Genomic DNA, 19,967 nt, shown 5'->3' on the forward strand with positions numbered 1-19,967 from the left:
AGAGGGTGAGGGCAGTACAATGTGTTTAGAATAAAATCCACTTGCTAACATCAATACACCCTATTTTTGAAAATTGAAATACAAAAAGAAGAATACAGTCCCAAACACAACTGACATCAGGGAATAATTCTGAACTGTTCCTCAAGTCTCAGTCCTAGACCTGCGCACCAGTGGGATCCTGTGCTTTAGGTTGAAGCCCCAGACTAGCCTTCAATGCCTCCTGCTCTGTTCTTTTACTCTATTATTATCCCATGGCTAAAGGTCCTTAACCTAAGCAACTCATATTGTACCAGAATCCACCTAAAAAGGCACAAATGCCATTGGCTCAACTAATGGGGCATCTGGGTAGTGATTAGCTTAATATGAAAAGAACCCTAAGTCCCCCCCCCAAAAAAAATTAGTACATTACTGAATGTGTTCTATGATTTGTTGTAGGTAACTGAATGTCACCACAGCACAAACATGTTACCACAATGTTCAGGATTGCAGGGGACTTCAAAGGTTAAAACTGTAGTTTTTTAAATTTGAAGTAAACAAAAATCTACCAAAGGAGACACAAAAGCATAAAAAAACTGAAAGTGATTTTTACTCTGTCCAACTCTATCCATATTGACAAGTTTTGACTTTAAATATACTTCAAGGTCTATTTATAAGGACCGGCAAAATAACTACTTTTTATCTTGTCATGGTCTGCTATGTTCTGACACTAAACATTTTTACTTTATATAAAAGGTCAAAATAAACCGGCGGCATGTGGAAAGCAAATGAAGCAAGTCTAGACTTCTTTGTATTCCTGTTGAAAGTTTGTGAAATAGCAGTGTAAATGAAAATGCCTGTATGTACTTTTCTTTACCGACATGGAAACACCCGTACTCTTGGAAATATCTTCTCTGAAGTAGAAGCTGGCCCCTTCCCATATTCCCATTTACCTCCTGCAATTCATTTAGTTTGCATCACGATGGGTAGCCTGAGTAGTAGTATTTAGGGACAGAGTCAACTTGTGATCAGAAATGATCATTAGTGAGCACTTCAAGTGATGGGAGAATGTAGTGCTGAAGCGCTGTACAGACCGTGTTGTTCTGTTCTATGGAGGACCAGTGGGTAGTAATACAACATGGTGAATCGCTGAGCAACATCATGGGACATCTGTACTAATGCTAGAAATTCACCTAAAATGACAACAAATGCAAATTATTTGAATATGACATGTGTGAAGGGCAAGGGGGTTAATTCACAAAATGTCCAGAGACTCATTTTCAAAATTTGTGTTCTCTATAACACCATTTATTTAGTACAATACCTATAGCCATAATGTCTAGCTTGATGTGAAAACTTTATGAGCGTACACTTAAATAGCTTTACTGCTTTACATAAATTTCCTTGGCAGCTGTCAGTGCTCCAAGCTAACAAGTACTGGGGAGACTTAAGACGTTCTGGGCCGTCTGCCAAATAATTAACTACATGACTGACAACAAAAACAAAAAAAAGAGGTTTTGGCAAAATAGCAAATGATCTGTCAAGAAGATACACGGTGATGGAAAATGCCCAGTACTATTTTATCTAAAAACGATATACAGATTCTCTCTAAGTGAAAGTAAAAATAATTTAGGGGTGCTCGTAGTTTAAACAGAATGCACCCACTTAACATTTATGCCCCATATCACCCCCTCCCAATAATGTTCCAGTTTGAAAATCCATACAACTAAATTCTCTGCTTTCAGATAAATTAGCTAAATACATTCCCAAAGCATCAAAAAGTTTTTTTGTCCTGGCTAGCTATCAGGTGCTGGAGAATTTTGTGTAATGGTTTGGGATTTGTGCATCTTTCCCTTTCTATTTATTACTTGATCTGAAGTCTCCAGTATTCTTTTGTCTCCTGCGCAGAGCAATAACTTTAAGAAAAGAGCATGCAGGTTGATATGAATGTGTGCTCATGCTCCAGTGCAGTTCTGTAGGAAAAGATTTCAGAGGGTTCTTCTGCACGACTCCATGAGCCAGGACATTCAGGTGAATTGCTCAGCTAACGCAGGGCATCAGCAGCATGTTTAATATTATTTATAAGATTATATGAATTTTTTGTTTTGTTTTTACATTGTGCCATGCCCCTTATGTCTAGATAGCCTGTAAAAGCCACAAAAGCAGCTCTTCGAAAGATGAAAGCAGGGGGTGCTAGGAATTTGTCTCTTATTTAGTTCGACGTAAGATAGAGACCAGCATATTTCATTAGGCCTGCTCTTCCTGGACAAGGCTCTTCCAACAGACGACCCAGGAAGTGAATCAAATAGCAAAGCCAAGAATAGAGAACCAGACAAAGTAATGAAAAAGCCCATCACAACATAGATATCTCGTACTAGGATATTATTATAACATCCAATGCATTTCATGAACTTACATACTCCCCCTTCAATATTGCTTGTATCTAATTTTAAGGTGACTCATTTGGATTCATTTTAAATACTCAGGACTAGGACATTTCTATATGGAGAAGTCTCACAGCAGCCATAACTGTTGTTAATTCTGCTGCACATTGCACAGTCAAGGCCACTATCAGGATCCAGTGCAGAGCGCATTTCTGAAGCCTATGATGGGATTTGTGCGAATAGACAGAAAGTTGTTGAATAACAGATCTTTTTGGTCGTATGCTATAAAATGATCTTTAGATGGGTTGTGCTGTGTCAACTAATTAAAAGTAAAAGGCTTGGGGAGAAGCTGTTGTCATTTATCATCTCATTCAAAAAAACTCCTGCTAGGTTCCTTTGTCAATAAATGATATCGCCTTAATGCCAGACTTACTGTTTGGTTGCTTGTAATAACATTTTTATTCCATGGAATTAGATCGGGGTGAAGATAATCCAGCAAGTGTCAGAGCAGATGTCAATCTATTTTATAAAACAGGTGTGAAATATTACAGTCAACCCCCATGATATTTTACCTCTATTTCCAATTACAAGCTCTTATGCTTGGTAGACCTCCCTGAAGGGACAAACAATGTTTTTTAAACAGTTTGCATTCCAAAGTAATACATAATAGTATACTGATCTGTGAGAAAGATTCCACACGAGAACTAATTGACAGCAATGCAGAGAACGATTGAATTTAGACTTTAATACACTGCATTTATGTGTGCCTTTGATAGTGAGGACTGGGTAAACTTCAACTTGCTGTGTTTTCTCAGTCATAGCGATGAAGAGAGGGCAAATTGGGGACATATTTTGAAAAGAGATTTAGACCATGGTGCATTTGACAAAAGAGGAAAGTTGCTTTGGTCCCACCACTCAAAAAGGTCCTTTAAGAGGCAGGAGGATCTTTCTGCTGCAGGCCAATAAAGCTGCTTTGTAAATAGCAAGAGGCAATAATCAAGCACCCACAAGGTGGTGAGGCTAACCATTTATTCTTGTTAGTGTCCTGTTCATATCATCGCAGGTCACACACCTCACTTTATGTTTAATAAAAGAGGAGATTGATTTGTGTTTAAAAGAAGCGTTGCCCTGCAATGTCATCTAAAGGGTGACCAGTCAACTAGCCAGTCCATGTGAAGCCAACTAGTTGTCATGTTGATGTCATTATGCCTGCATTGTATTTAGACCAAGGTCATCATTTTAGCTGCCATTTAAGAAGAACCAAACTCTGGAAGCTGTGCCAGAAAAAGCTAGACAGGGGCATAGGATTATTTACCAGTAACCCCATGCATGTAAAAGTGTCCAGAAAAAAGAAGGTCTATCTTTTCCAGTCTTGGAGATCTTTAATAAATCAGGCCCAATATACTTTAGATTTACAGTTATAAGACTGTAGGTAATACCAGGAAGTGCACTGCTATTTTTCAGAACAAAACCAGGCAAAGGGTTAATTGTTTAGGGTACTGCGTATTTACAATTAGCATTTCTAGCGGCTCCTTATAACATAGCACCTCTTCACATGCAGTCCACTATAAGTATTCATGTCAGTGTTTTAGAAAAAGTAAAAAATATTGTCAAGTATTCATGGCAAAATAGTCCAAATGCAGCAGCCTACAAACCAGTCTCTAGCTCTTGTCTACTGTTGATTAGGAAATACATTATACTATATGACTAGCTGATATGGGAGCTTGATATTCATATTAGCAGAGGTCCACTCTGGTTTCCCAGACCTTCAAATTTAGATCTTAGTATTGCGCCCGTAAGTTTTCCCAGCTAGAGCTTGACCCATCCAGTGGTGTTTTCTATAAAAGGAACGAGTCAAATTGTTGATGCCTGCATGAGAGTAGAAAAAATCATTCTATACTCACGGATGCCACTAATTCCTTCTTCTTTAAATTGCATGTTTCGGCAGAATAAACTTGGCATAATTTACTCCCAGATGTCATCCCCAACCTTCTGATCGTATCTTGACATTAACCATTCTAGACATTTGTGGTGATTTGATATTCTTCTTTCTTTGAGCTCATACTTGAAGTATAATTTCAGAGATGTTCTATAAAATCCTCAAGGAACAACATACATTTTTAATTCACCTATAGTGTAAGTCAGGGTCTTGGAGATTGCACATGGGTTTATTGGGTAATGTGTTGTTCTGAAAGATTAATTTGATCACTCTAATTGGCCTGTTGGTGCTCATTCACACTTGTATAACAGTTTTTTATGGCACCATGAAGTTAACCACATCCTGACAGCCCATAAAGGACAAGCATTATGCACATTCCATTTTCTGAATACCCTATGTATTAAGGATCTCCATGGTTCATTAAACTCTGTCAACACGTTAAAAGAATCGGGCAGCAGTGATTTAAAACATCTACATGATTGATCTACACAGATGGATGTGTAAACTGTGATCATTTATATAAAACAAGCAGGCTGAGATGGACTGCTTATTAGGAAAGGTGCTACCAAAGACAATGATTAAACCAAAGTGGTATATAAATATCTGACTGACTTTAAAGTAGGGCTCAGGCTTTATCCTTGAAATTTTCTACAGAATAATATTAAAAATCTAAGGCACACATATTTTCTGAGGACATGTAGTTTAAAGAAAACCTGAACATTGTCTTTACGTAAGCATTCACATTAAATGCTAATTGAAATACTAAATAAAATCTTTATTATTCATTTCATACCTGATTTAGGATCCAGTAACACCATCAAATTTCACTGCAATGTAAGCATATCATGGCAGGTTGGAAGAAGGGGGGGGGGGGTGTCTGATGGGATTCTGCTACTAAAAACAGGATACTGTGGTAATGCCCGAATGTAATTTTGAGTCTCTATGTCTGAAAGAACTAAAATCCAATGAATGAAAGCAGCAATTGGCGGTCATACTAGGACCAGATAATGCTAGATGTCCATCAAACAGGAAATGAGGTGAAATCTATGTGACTTGCTAAAGCTATTAATGCATTCCTTCTTTCCTACAACTGTGAAAGATTGAAGGGAAGATTGGAGATCACCTTTAAAGCTTATATGAGATGAAAACGATTGGGTTTACAACAAGGTAAGATTCTTCCCCAAATTTGTGACCTGTGTTTCCATTTGCCAAGAAGCCATGCTGTGTGATAGAGGAACTGCCCGCTTTATATTTTCATTGTTGATTGTATATCATGAGTCAGATCCATGAGTGTATATTGCATATATTTTTCTGCAGTTCAAAATGAGACCCTAAATCATGACTAAATCAGCAAAATGTTGTAAGAAAATCTCTCTTCTGAGAAATTCATGTACGAGATGGGAAGCGTAGGATAAAAGCTGGGGCACAATCAAAGGTAACCTTCTGGAAATAAGATGAGGCTCTGGAGGGTTTCTGATAGGAAAGGACCGTGTCAATTTACAGAAATGCAGGATGGCTCTTGTGAAGAATCTGACGGTGCGTTGTTAGAATGACTGACAGCTCGTGGGCTGCATCCTGAGACGAGCGATGTATTAATAACAATCAGATTGTTTAAACTGTGTAAAATAGGCTTTGAACAACGTGCTCCATAATGTTTTCCTCGCTGGCGGCTATCCTCAGCTCTAATGGACTTGGTAAAAATAGCCAACCAAGTGGGTAATGGCTCAGCACAAGAAGTATTAAGTGTTTTTATTTGAAAAGGGCAAAGTTGATATTTTTGTGTTAATGATTTTTGGATCCACATGTTTAATCTACTAATGCTCAGTGGTAAACAAATAACAGCTCAGAGAAGGTGGTAAGGCTCCTGAGGAAATGCCATTTTCCTGCTGAATGATGTCAACGAATGTCAAACCCCAATGAGATGCAGCTGAAATACACTAAACAGAACTATATTATCTGCCAAAGGACTTGTAATTCTGGCCAGCCATGTTCCTCATGCACTTGTGCTAAACAGGAGAGACAAAAGGATGGCACTGTTTTCTATATAAAAGTTAACAAACAAAGAGGTGTCACCTCTCATCATGTTTATCTGGTTGTAGACTTTAGAATTATATTCATCCAGGAAAACCTCTGTTAAGGATTTAGGAATGTGTCTACGTACCTTGGGATGTCCTCCTGAAATGTGTGCTCCAAGGACTGACCCTTGATTTGTCAAAGCCTCAATCTGTAAGCAAAAGCCAAAGTCTTGACTTATTGGTATTGAAAATATTCAGGTTGAAGGCACAAAGTCTATAGTGTAGAGCAGTGTTTATCAACCAGGGTTCCTCCGGAGGGTTTCCTTGAGCAATAAGCAATGTGGGACTCTCAGGTCAGTATACCTGACACCAATGATCTTTTTGGCTATCTATAAAGATGGCATGCCTCTTTACATTGGCTCCACACTAATATAATGTGAGTTGTGGATTTAGTAATTATAACCCAGTTCCCTGAAGACCCAAAAAGTTCAAGGGTTCCCCCATGTTAAAAAGGTTGAGAAACACTAGAGTTTAATGACTTTGGTTAGATTAAAATGACTTTAATTAGGTTCCTCTCTAACCTCAAACAGCCTCAAAAACACCCCAGGTGAACATTGGAAGCTCTATGGAGAAAAAGGTTGGAATACCTATGGTTTAGGGGTCCAATAATATTTATATGTAAATTCCAAAGACAACAAGCTAAGGTGTTTTGTGAGCTTTGAGATTTCTCCTTTATCAGTGAGGAGAATATAAACATTGTAAATGCATTATAACGTAAAATTTTCTTTATCTTTCACAAACAAAAACATTTTATAGCTAATTTACAATGTTAATTTGATGTCTTTGGCCCTATGATGAGTTAAATAATCTTGGACATCCTAAAACTCCCAGAGATACTGGATGGCAAAATAAAGCTTATCTTCCTCAGTCACATGATTTTACACTCCTAGTGCTAAAATCCTCTTGGCCAATCAGGTGCCAAAAAAATCTAAAACGATATTACTCCTACATGTCTTATAGTTTATTTTCCAACCAACATTATCTATCTGTCTACCCATCTAATATTTTAATAAATACAAACAAGACAAATTGGTCTATCCACTTGTATCAACCTATTTATCCAACCATATAGCTATAAAATGTTAGTTTATTAAAATTGAGAACGTCACATATAATACTCAGTGAATTCTTTAAGCATGTATTCTTTTCATTATTTTTCCTTTTGGATCTATATTTAGAAGTTTCTGAATGAAGCATCACGTTTATACGCAATAGGCTGTAATAAAGATCTTACTACCGTTGTGTAAATTTGCCGAGTTCCGTTCTATAAAGTCTGGAATAGGCCTGTACAATTATCTCCAGATTTACAGATATTGGAAGTCAAACACTATAAATGCAGAGTGGATGAGCTGTAATATCAGGCACATAAGCCCTGGAATATAAAACCAGAAGATTCATCTTCTTTGACATATACAGAGCGTTTAAGTGACTTCCTAGGTGAAGGGGGTTAGGTTTACAGCAGAGCTAGTGACTAGTTATCCTAATCAAACAAATGTTTTCATTAAAAAGCATTTCTAGGCAAATCAATAAGTGAATTGCTAAATTATTCAGGACACAGCAGAATTCAGAACACTGACAACATTTCTCTTACACTTTATGGCCATATATACACTATATAAAAGGGTTTAGGACATCTGATCATCATATTATTATGAGCTTGGTGTCCCATTAGAAGATCATAGACATTGCTATAGAGTCAAACCTGCTTTGGAACATCTACAGTTTGTACACTTCTAGTAAGGCTTCCCACATGTGGAGTGTGTCTGTGGAAAATTGTGCCTACTGGTCAGATACTTCCATTGATCAGTTTATCTCAAAGGTGTTCAACAGGTGTGAGGCTCTGTGGAAGACATTCTAGGTCATTTGCACCAAAGTCATTAATGGAGTTGGCATTGTGCAGAAAAAAGTAATTCCTGCCCCCTCCACGTGACGTAGTGCCAGCACCCTAACAACATGCTTATATAGCTAGAAATTATCTTTTATATGATGTACACTACACTGGAATCATCTGAAATTTACGTATAAACTACATACTTTTGTTACTATTATATTATCTCACATACTTCAGTAAGATCATTTCCCCTACTTTACCTCTGTGTTATTTGCGTCTCTCCGTCTAACATAAAGGACAGAATTACCCGTAAATTTGCATTCATTCTTTTACCTTCCTGAGGACGTTTCTTTAATTTGTAGTGGATTCTTCACATATAGAGACTTACATTAAAATATTATACTGTGCATCCTTTAGCTCTTCTGTAATTGGACAGTGACAAAGCGATGGCTGCCAGCCTAATGAGGCACTTAGCTTATATTACAATGTAATGCTTTTCTCTTAAGAGCCCATTTAGCCAAAATAACCCATGGACCAAGCTCTTAGTCTGACATTCTGTAGTCCTTTAGAATCAAATGAGGAAATTTGCCAACACAAGTAAAAAATTTCCCCATTGCCTATCTTCAGTCATGGATGCATAGCACGGTATACGGCCAATCATTACACCTACTTTATATGGCATAATAGTCAACTTGGGTGTAAGGGTGTAAGGGGCACTGTCAATGTTACCGCATTGTAGACTATTGTGAGCCTCTAACCTTGTGGTAACACTTTGGGGAGGGCCCTTTTCTGTTCGAGTATGACTGTGACAATGTATACAAAGCCAGCTCCATAAAGACATGGTTTAATGAGTTACATGTAGAGTAAGCCGAGTTTGCTAACCTGAACCATACAGAAAACCTTTAGGATGATTAGAACCAGGTCTTCCAATATCAGTGATCTGGACACAAATTCTTACACACTACAAAATCTTTCTTTTTACTATAAAAGCAAACTAAAAGCTAAATATAAATATATATATATATATATATATATATATATATATATGGAACGTAATCGTGCTAGTGAGTTGATGCTTCCTGAAGAAGTAATTTGAAGGAATTCAAAGTAATTTGTAGAATATTCTAGAAGGAGATATGTGCTAGCACATTGGCACAGTAAAAATGAAGCAAAGATTGTTTCTTTAAAAGAAAAATTCCAAGTAAGCATATAAATATTTGTCTGTTTTTGCTTTCGTTTGCAATTTGTAGAGATGGTGTCACAATCCTTGCAATGAACCAACTCCTTGTCTCCAAGAGATCACATTGTTTTTAAAGGAAGCCTATCACTGAGTGATAATGGAAGCTGTCACTGGTTCTATAATATCCATCTTACCTGGTTGGGGTTCTGATCCATCTGAACCCCTGACCCAGAATGAGTATACAGCTCAGGTGTTCAGTAATTATCTGTATGATTGTTTCAGGTGTGTGACTGCATCTACTGACACCAAATATCACATTTATATCCAGGGAATTATAATTCTGTACAATGAATTCACCAATGGCAGTGCACATCATCAAACTTTAAACATGTAAAATACAGATTATCTATTTGCTCCGTATTCTGTTTTATTATTCACATGATATTTTATAAACACATTATATGGGTATGACAATAGAAAATTTCAAAAAGGTCTCCCTAAAAATGTGAGTGCTCAGCTGGCATTCTCAGTGCGAGTCCTAAGGATGTTCCATGCTTCTATTATGTTGTTAAGTTGAGTTCTGAAAGCCCTCTATTAGTCCTTTGTGTGCAGGGAGAGAGACAGCTTAATATTTCTAGAAGAAACACCCCTAGCTGTGCCTCTCATCACCCAATCACCAGGGAAGATAGGGGTCAGTTCTCAAAATAAAGACAATTAACAATTTCTGTGTAACTCAAGTCACCCACAGAACAATTGTGTTTATAAATTATAGTCAGTGAACTTCATCACAAATGTTGTGCTATAATTCAGCTTTCAAGATATAAAAAAAAAACACACACAAGCAAAAACCTATTTTTTTTTCACTCCTTCGTGTTTTCTATTGTTTTATTTTATGTAAAGAGTTCTAACAAAAAAATCTATGGGACTTTTCAGGCAGTAATGAACTTTGAAGAGAAACCATGCTCTCCCAATTCCTTGACATGCAGATGATTGTGGAAACTGGGGTAGATATATTTTTTCCTATGCGTTTCACAGGACTGCTGTCCACTTCCTCAGAGGAATCTAAAGGACCCACATATATTTTAATACCAACAATATTAATGATCACTTTTTCTTTTAACTACAAAATTTAAAAAAGGTTTCTTTATATACATCGTTTTTCAGAATTTACTTACATTATGTTGATTGTTCCACCTCTCCTACATACTTAAATATATATACATACATACATAAATACCAAGATTCCTTTTATATGAAAATAGATAGATTAAATAGATTAATCATTCATTACTGCCTGAAAAGTCCCATAGTTTTTTTGTTCTCTGTATGTGATTTATGAAGGGATGTGGCAGTTGTTGACTTAATAATCAGGTGGAAGAGCTTTTTTTTTTTTGATTTAAAGAATTCTCCCTTTAAAAAAAGCAGTTTCTTCACCCGACTATATTAAAGAGGAAGTAAACCCAAAAACTACCCAAAACAAAAAAAATACACTTACCTTCAATCCCGCAGAGCAGTTGATCCGTCCTGAAGTTTCTTGCATCGTCCCAGTATCTGTCTACGTCTTACTACGTCACCTGACGCAGGCGCCAGATCGAGTGACGTAGATGGGAAAAAACTTGTCGATCTCACTCCCCCTCTTTCCCCACTTTCCCTTTTGGCGAAAGGTGCTCGGGCAAAAGCAGAAAGAGCAGCCAAAAGCCTCCCGGGATGCGTACCGTAGGTATCCTGGGAGGGTCTGCACTCCCATTCATTCCCGATCAAAGGGGGCCGTGCTTCACCCTTTAAAAAAAAAAAAAAAGTGTTGCAGTCACAGATCCCTGCAGGTCCAGGTCATCTGTGCCTTCTTCTTGCTCACCCTCCTTGCAGTCCCCTGCTGCCACCACCATTTCTGCCTCTGAATCCAACACTCAGCATCCAGGTCAGGTGATTCTCTGTCAGCTGCTCCCTTGCCTCAGAGAACTAGGGTATTCCGCAGACGCACTCCCTCTGCTGGCAAACATCTGAATAACACCTGAGACTATCTCAGTAACAGCTCTCCCTCTGCTGGTGGGATTGGTGTCTGCGGCTCACACCCATCACCTGACAGGAAGTGACCTGGCAACAGGAAGTTGCCTGAACAAGGAGTTCCTTTGGCTCTGCTTCCAGGTTCCTGTTTGTTGATTTCTCTTGCTTCTGATTCCTCGTGTACCAACCTTGGCTTGACTACTCCCGGTTGCTGCCTGCCCTGACCTCGACTACTCCTGATCACTGCCTGCCCTGACCTTTTGGCTCGTTAAACAACTTTTTTGGATTTCCCTCTGGCAGTACGTTTTGGTTCCTGCTTGTTAGTAGTCACCTGCCTTGGCAGGCACGGGGGCTGCAACCTGGCACTAGCTTGCCACACAACATCCCCACCTACCTACCCTTGTCTATCCTTTTATGTAAAGTTAAAATTCTGAGTTTAGGTATGCTAAAGGTTGTTTCCTATAAAGAATACTTTAGATATTACAACATACAAGGATATGTAAGACAATTGTATACCTCCAACTGTAAGGTTCCAGTCAATTGTACATTCTTGCTTTGATTTATTAAAGCTCTTCAAGACTTGGGATATATTTGGGATAGACTATCATGGGAGAGGACCTGAAAAGGATTTCTAAAAAATCATTTGCTTTTAGTTAGCAAATGTCCTAAATCCTGGACTATATCCTTTCCACGTTTGCTGGATCACCCAAGTTCTCCCATATTAGTCTATCTTCTCCAGTCTTGGAGTGCTTTAAAAAAAATGTATTAATGTTTTGGGGAAGGTCCTTCTTTATTCAACATGACTGTAACATTGTAGGGTGCATCAAGGGGTTTTTTTCAGCATCGACCAATAAGGCAAGGATTTGCAAAAAGTTTACCCAAAGCTTTAACATTCTTTTAGTTTTAGAGTAAAGGTAGCCACAGTCGCCTCTATGACCTCTGCTTACAGCAGGGAGCACAGATATGTATATCAGGCTGGGTCCAGCAAGTAAGGACTGAGCTATTAGGCTGTCGGTATGACTATGTTAACTTGAAATTTGGTGTTTAAGTGAATTTTGGTCTTTCTACATATTATCACTACCCGCAATAAAAAGTACCAACTCTGACACTTCCAGATAGATCTACAGCTCTCAGAACCTGTAGAAGCTTTATCTATTGTACAACCAAATGACAAATTTGGTGTTGCAAAAATGTTAAAAATAAACCATTTTGACGTGCAATAGTTTCCCCGGCTGTTGCCGTTTCTTAATTAATGTTTTCATTTTGGATGGGAAATGCAAGACATTTACGGGATTAACTGTTCTCACTTCTTCCCACAAACTGATTAAAATTTGTGGCCTTTTTGGTGATTTTATACAATGTGTTTACCCAGATCCAGTTCCCCACCTGTTCCAGTGTTCTGCTGTGTTATTATTATTGCATCAAATCACCAAACACAAACACTATTCATCTGCTCGCCATCACCCATGAATCTCATTCTTATCGTGATTACAATAAATATTTAACTGCAGGTTCTGCCCACTTACTAAGACTATTATCCCAGATTAAAGGAAACTTGCTGCTGAAAATGGGAATTGCCTGGCTGCCTTTGGATCAAAGTCCTGACCTGAAACAAGCATGTAGCTAGTTTGGTAGAGAGAAGTCAGATTCATGCGCTGTATATTTGCTCCAACTCAGTAATGGGTGCATGAGTAGGTAAATGATTGAGATCTCCCTGGTATTAGGCTACGTACACACGTAAAACTTCTGTCGGTGGAAACGATCTAACACTATCCTTTTCAATGACAAAAGACTGAATGATGCATGAACGAGCGCTGTACATATAGCGGGGGGAGGGGGAGACTGAGCAAGCCGCACCCCGCACTCCCCTTTACTTGTATTGCAGTCGTACGTGGATCTGCCAGGAGTCTAACTTTGGTTCAGATGGCACAGTCTACAATGGCTAAAGTTATCCTAAACATATGCAGAAACCCTTTTGAGAGTTAGCTACAATCTGGTATTCACTTTTTTCTAGCTAGTTATTCTAAAGCCAAAACAAAGGAGCACCAAATATCTTTTAGCCCATGTAAGGCAGGCCTGACAACAATGCTTGGTAATTTAGGGCAATGTGTGGTCAGCTCAATACAATAAAAGTGGTGGGCAATGGGCAAATGTGTATGTATTTTTTTCCTAGTCTGTCCTTTCCAGTCTTCTGCAGATTGGGATTCTAGGGACTGAAGGATAGCATTGCTTTTTGTACCATAAAGAAAACTATGAATGCAGAATGATTTGTCTGCTTTTCAGAGCAAAAAATACCCAAATGTGTATTGACACAGAAGGTTCTGTATTAGTACGTCACAGCAGCCCGGCAATCTGAGTCATATTGACTTAATAGGATTAAAATCAGATATGTCAAATTGTTTTATTCTTACCATGCTGGAATGTTAGCTTAAAAATAGAGAGGTAATTAAAAAACAAAACAAACAAAGGAGGCAGAAAAAGGCTAAACAATTTTCAGTAAATCATATAGATAGTTGTGAAAACTGTAAGAGTGGGATGGAAAAATGTACAGGTTCTGCTAAACACAAAATGCCAGTCCCATAAAGATCAGATGCAACAAAAGCATAGGGGTATAAAAACTCACCTCTTTAAAGTGGGGGAGTCACAAAAAGTCAAGCTTTAAAGAGGGGCGTTTTTAGACCCCTATTCTTTTGTTGTATGTGTAAGAGCAGGATGCTTGCTTAGTGAAGTAGTGCTCTATCCATGCAGGGCATTTCAACAGGTTCTCCTTAATGTTGGCTTGCCAGCTATGTTCAACAATCAGATCTTTGTAAACTCCACGAGATGAGATCTCTGGACTTGGGGAATGTACCCATCAACTGTAACAGAAATGGGTACTTACCTGGCCAGAGTAAAGACTGATAAGGTCACCCCTCTACTCATTTTGTTCTCTTCTTCTATCGCCCATTTGCAGGACAACTTAATGGCTCTTTGTCCTGCTAAGCTCTCCCAGTCTGAGCTCAAGAGTTACATGATAAGTGAATCTTGTAAAAGTTCTTCCACAAAACTGAAATGTGCCCCCTGCATAGTGACTGGTATTGGGGTTCACTGAACCCTTTACTAATTCCCTGTTCTAGGACCTATGGTGCAGTTCTCTTACTGAATTCCACCCCACAATCCTTTGTTTTTATCTGCATCTAAACAAAAGTTGGATCGCCTTGTGCAGTTATGAACCAGAAGTGCACGGGTTAGGTATAGGGGGACCTGTGATGAATTATGCCCTTCTAAGAGAAATAGAAAAGGGTTCTAAGGCACCCCTTTTCCAGGTTTACAACCTCACTGCAAATATCCACCATGTGAAACGAATGATATATGCACCTTGCAAACTATTGTATAGTAAAACCAGGCTGTAATACATTCAGCTTTGGTCATAAGTGCTATGCGTTCCTGAAAAAAACATGCGTCCAAAGACAAAACAGACACAGGTACATTTCTGAAGTCTGTCAGCCTGGAGCTGTCCATTAAGCCGCTCTTATTACCGCAATCTGTCAGGAAGGTAATGGTCCTGCTGCTTAAAAAGCCTGACATTTCCCTATGCAGAGAACGCCGGTGTTAGCGGCCTCTTCCCACTGTGTAAGGTGAAGAAATAAAAGATTTAACTGCAGTTTTTATCCTTCAAGCCACTGACAAAGATTTATTTGAAACAAAAGGTTTTTCAGACAAATGGTTTTCTCCAAAGGACACCGGGGTAATTGGAATATTGAAAACTAAAGATTCTTCTGTTAATTACTATTGATTGAGCTAAAAAAAAATTAAATGGATTCTTTGGTCCTTTTTATTGAATTTTATACTGTAGTGATATATATATATATTTTATATTACCATGTGTGAAATTGTTATATGTGTAGAAGCCATATTTGCATTACATGAGCCTAAATGAACTTTTGGTTTAAAAACTGATACATGGTTTCCAAGTTTGCAAAGCTAATTTTTACAAAGCAGATACACTGGAATAGAAAAGCCTTTCCCCTGCCTGTATGCTGCAGAGAAGGACTCCTGCTCACTGTGTGGGAGCAGTGGTCTCTCTGCACACCTCCTGCTAAGTTAGACATATAGCCCTGCATTCAGCAAAGCTCATTCTCCTTGCTGGAGAGCTTTAGATCTGACTCTGCAGGGAGTGAGTGTTTTAGGCCTCATGTAGAGTGACCACTGCTTTCATACACAGAGCAACAGTCCCACTGCATAGCATGCTAACAAGAGATAGACTTTTCTATTCATACTAAAGAAAATAAACTGAAAACATTTCTGCTGTGGTGTATAAATGAATAAGCCATGGTGCTCTGGGAATCCTTTTTCATTTGTGAAATAATTTCTGGATGAGATTTGGAATCCTTAGCTTTTTTCAGAAGCGATGTCTACTTGGGATAGGGAAAACAGCTACAGGGTCCAATGTACAGTAAGTATTTGTATTTCTTGGATAATTATTTGTGCAATTTATTATAAGGTGGGGAGATACAGTATTGACATTATTTGCAGTGGACTGCAAGGTGTGCTTGCAGAGTAAAAAATGTATATGTATATTAAAAATTAAGCATCTAAAACATTACCAATTTGTAACCATTAAAAAAACATAAAAATTAAAAGTTGAATTGAAATCATTACAGTTCATCTTATTCAGCAAATCAATTCTATTTTTTCTACTGTAGCTCCAGACATGACTCACTGTGAAGGCGCTAACCTTTTTTACTTTACTGGCATTTTACAGAGTTTCACATTGTTAACCCTTGTCCATTAATTAACATTTTATCCTCTGATCCTTCCATGGTAACCCAATCAAAAAGCCCTATCAGGAGGTGTTATGGAATAATGGTCACATAATCTCCAATGTCTCAGCAATCACCTAGATGGAGATTGCATGCAGCTTGGTCTACTTTGAACCTTTCGATCTCTGTAGTTCCAAGTCATATGATGCTTAGTAGAATAATATTGAATACATAACAAAGGGGCAAGCGCTGTTTCTGTAAAATCAACTGGACCCAAATACTGTCTGATATAGTTTCCAGTGACAGATGATTGAATGGGCGTTGTACATCCATGGACAGGGGAGGGCAGAGGACCAGCAAACTGTGCTTTCCTCAATAAGATTATACAGACCTTGTTCCTGATTTGATGTTTATCGATCCGCTGGGGCGGAATAATTACATTGTTAGGGGACCTCTGTACACATAAAAACCACATAGAAAATAAGGCTGTGTTGCATTTGCACCATACATCCAGGCAATTGTTTTGTAAATCAGTGTTTCTCGTCTTTTTTTACTATAGGGAAACCCTTGAAATAACATTTAGGTCCTAGTGAACCCCTTATATAGTTACTATATCCATAAGTCTCAGCATATTAGTCTTCCTTACAGATAGCCAGAAAGATCATTGGTGTCACCTAAAATGACCATTGCCCATTGCTCCTAGTAACCTCTGATTGAGAAACACTGGTGAAAATGTTAACCAGAAGAGTCGGGGGTAGCATTGTAATCTCTGCCAAGGGTAACAAATACCTGGAGATGTTACATTTACACTTTCCTGAGCATGGTGATGTATAAACAATATACATCTGATGCCAGGTCCATCTTGGAGACCCCTTATGTCCAGTTGAAGTATGACATACAGCCCAGATAGAGAAAACAACCTTTTTTTTAGATGTAGAGAAGGGTTAAAACATCTTTTGGGTTCTCACTCCTGTCCTTTACCTCCTAAGAAAATATCCCTAGGACAGACATTGAATGTATAGACTAATTACAAGGCTTTATTAGGACAAAGCCAGCTACAAGGTGGGGGGGATCTACTGCTGTACTGTATAAATGAATAAACCATGGTGCTCTGGGAATCCTTTGCCATTTATTGAAACCTTCCAGGATGAAATCTGTGTTCCTTAGCTTGCTCAGGACCCCCGAGTCCAATTGAGACAGGGAAGACAGCTACAAGGTGTAAGTATTTTTTTTTTTTGGCAAACTGTTGTGCAATGTAATATAGAGTGGGGGGTATAGTATTGGAATTTGTTACTGTGGGCTGCAAGGTGTGCTTGCAGAGCATAACATGTATACATATATTAAAAAATAAGCATTTAAAAACATTAACAATTTATACCATTACAAAAAAAAACATAAAAATGAAAGTTGAATTGGGCAGCACTGTGGCTCAGTGGTTAGCACTCTCACCTTTGCAGCGCTGGGTCGCAGGTTCCAATCTTGGCCAGGACACTATCTGCATGGAGTTTGCAGGTTCTCCCCGTGTTTTTGGAGTTTCCCCCGGGTACTCCCTTTTCCTCCTACATTCTAAAAACATGCAGTTAGGTTAATTTGCTTCCACACAAAAACTGACCTTAGACTGTATTAAAGATATATGACTATGGTAAGGACATTGGGCCTGATTTATTAAAGCTATCCAAGACTTAACTTCTATACAATAATGTATAGTAGTTAAGTCTTGGAATCTCTCCCTAAGATTTCAACCTGGGGCAAGGTAAGAGTGCTTTTGGACCGCAGACTTGATCCCAGCAGCAGAAAGGAATTGATACCCTGCTTTACTTAAGTAAGCAATAAGTTTCTATTTGTCCCTAAGATGTTTTCATTACTTCTAAGATGTGTCCGATTTAATAATGAAAAAATATTGTATAAACCAATACTTCCTTTGGCAAATTAAAATGTATCCTTTTTTTTCTTGGTGCCGCTACAAAGTCCACATACAGCAGCCATTAGCAGAATGTGCTCTGCATCTAATCAGCGTTATTAAAAAGAACATTTCTATACATCTACTAATTAACAAAACACATCTGACCGTCCGCTCTTGCTTTTGGCAGTGATCTTCCCACTGTTGGAACAAAAAAAATGAAGTATGAAAGGCTTTTTATGTTAATGCGGTGCAACCGTCACCCAGAGTGTTACAAAAATACCCCGGCCAAAAAGCAGCGCTTAATTAGGATATATCTGGGCTGTTTATCTGACATAAAACCAAGTGGAGAAAGAAAAAAAAAAACGTTTCCAATTCTCCATTCACGTCGGCAGAATCCATATTTGATATATTGAAGGACATTGTTGTTGTTATTTTGTAAGATCAGATATGCGGTAAGTGAGGTTATATACAATAGCACCAACATAGGCTGTAGCAAGAGAACCATTCACACCAGTTCTGTCTTTATTGGCTCCCCAGTAATACATTGCCTTGTGTATTACTGTGATTGTTTTGGCTTTATGACCATGAACCTATTTACAGAAAAGTAATACCTGAGTTTTATGAGTGCTATGCGGTATAAAGGGTTACAAGAACTTCTACTAGTCATTTTAAAGTGGAACTTTCATTAAAAAAAAATACCACATACCTTTAAAAGTGAAAAGCCCTCAATCCCTCCACAAACTCCAGTTAGTCCAGAGCAGTCCCTGCTAACTTCTTCTTTCAGACGCGGCCATCTTTTTTCTTCTTCTTCCAGTTTCTGCTCATGTAATGTCTCATGTGCTCAGGTGATGTGTCTGTAGCCCTGTAGCCCTCATTAACTTGTTCTGTAGCCCCAATTCACTCACTCTGTAACCCCCATTCACTCGCTCTAAAGCCCCTATTACTTGCTCTGTAGCCCTCATTCATGAGCTCTGTAGCCCCCATTCCTGAGCTCTGTAGCCCCCATTCACGCGCTCTGTAGCCCCCATTCACTCGGCTACATGAAGTGTCTTCCCAGGTGGCAGCGGCTCCTAGTGTAAGGAAACGCACCACAACTTCACCATCCGTGTAATTTCCGCCATAAGTCAGAGGCAGATCTCCTTCTATCTGGAAAGATTTTGTTGGCCGTGTGATCTTTATAAGGACTAAAGCTGCGTACACACCTGCAATTTTTCTGCACTGCACGATGCATGAACGATGCTGTACATACAGCACCGTTCATGCTCTATGGAGAGGGGAGGGGGAGAGCGACGGAGCGGCACCCTGCTGCGCGCTCTCCTCCTTCCCTTTCATTACGATCGGTCGTCGTCCATCGTCCATGGATCCGCCAGGACGGTCGTCGGACGATGGACGACGACCGACTGTACACACGGCAGATTTTCGCCCGATAATTGGCCGATACCGATTGTCGGGCGAGAAAAATTTGCCGTGTGTACGCAGCTTAAGTACTTTACATTGGGCACTTTTGTTTTGTTTTTACTTTTTGGAGGATAATGACATAGCAGATAACAGTGTTTAGTGAGCAGCTGCCCTAAATTTGTAGAAAAAGGAAATGCCAAATGCAATCTGCTGTAAGCCTCCAGCAAGCAATTAGCCAATCTGCAGACAAAATAAATTGAAATCATAAGATGTTCATTCAATAAAACAGTCTGAAACATTCGCTAAATAGCTGAGCACAGAGGGACCCCGGAAAACCTGGGGGGTTCCAATCTACAGCCCTCCTCCTATTGGTAAACCATAGTGATAGGCCGATCTTCCTCTGCTCTTCTATCGGCCTATGGATCACCTATAGGAGGAGGGCTGTAGATTGGAACCCCCCAGGTTTCCCGAGGTCCCTCTGTGCTGCTGTACATTTCTACATTAAGGTGCAGATACCCCACACCAGGGAATCAGA

The 19,967-nt window shown here is 38.9% G+C and overlaps 1 long non-coding RNA gene across 3 annotated transcripts in view; it reads right to left on the minus strand.

The window, feature by feature from the left end:
- Positions 1-19,792, minus strand: part of LOC140333110 (uncharacterized) — a 90,278-nt gene extending 70,486 nt beyond the window's left edge. For 2 of the 3 annotated variants that reach the window (XR_011921288.1, XR_011921286.1), the window contains exons 1-3: positions 18,741-19,792; positions 17,581-17,697; positions 6,461-6,523 (exon numbers count right to left, since the gene is read on the minus strand). This is a non-coding gene — a long non-coding RNA (uncharacterized lncRNA). The remainder of the gene's footprint in view (positions 1-6,460; positions 6,524-17,580; positions 17,698-18,740) is intronic. The other variant, XR_011921287.1, reaches the window with a different exon arrangement.
- Between the last annotated feature and the right edge of the window lie 175 nt (positions 19,793-19,967).

The sequence above is a fragment of the Pyxicephalus adspersus genome, chromosome 6, assembly GCF_032062135.1.
Source record: "Pyxicephalus adspersus chromosome 6, UCB_Pads_2.0, whole genome shotgun sequence".
NCBI classification, from domain to species: domain Eukaryota; kingdom Metazoa; phylum Chordata; class Amphibia; order Anura; family Pyxicephalidae; genus Pyxicephalus; species Pyxicephalus adspersus.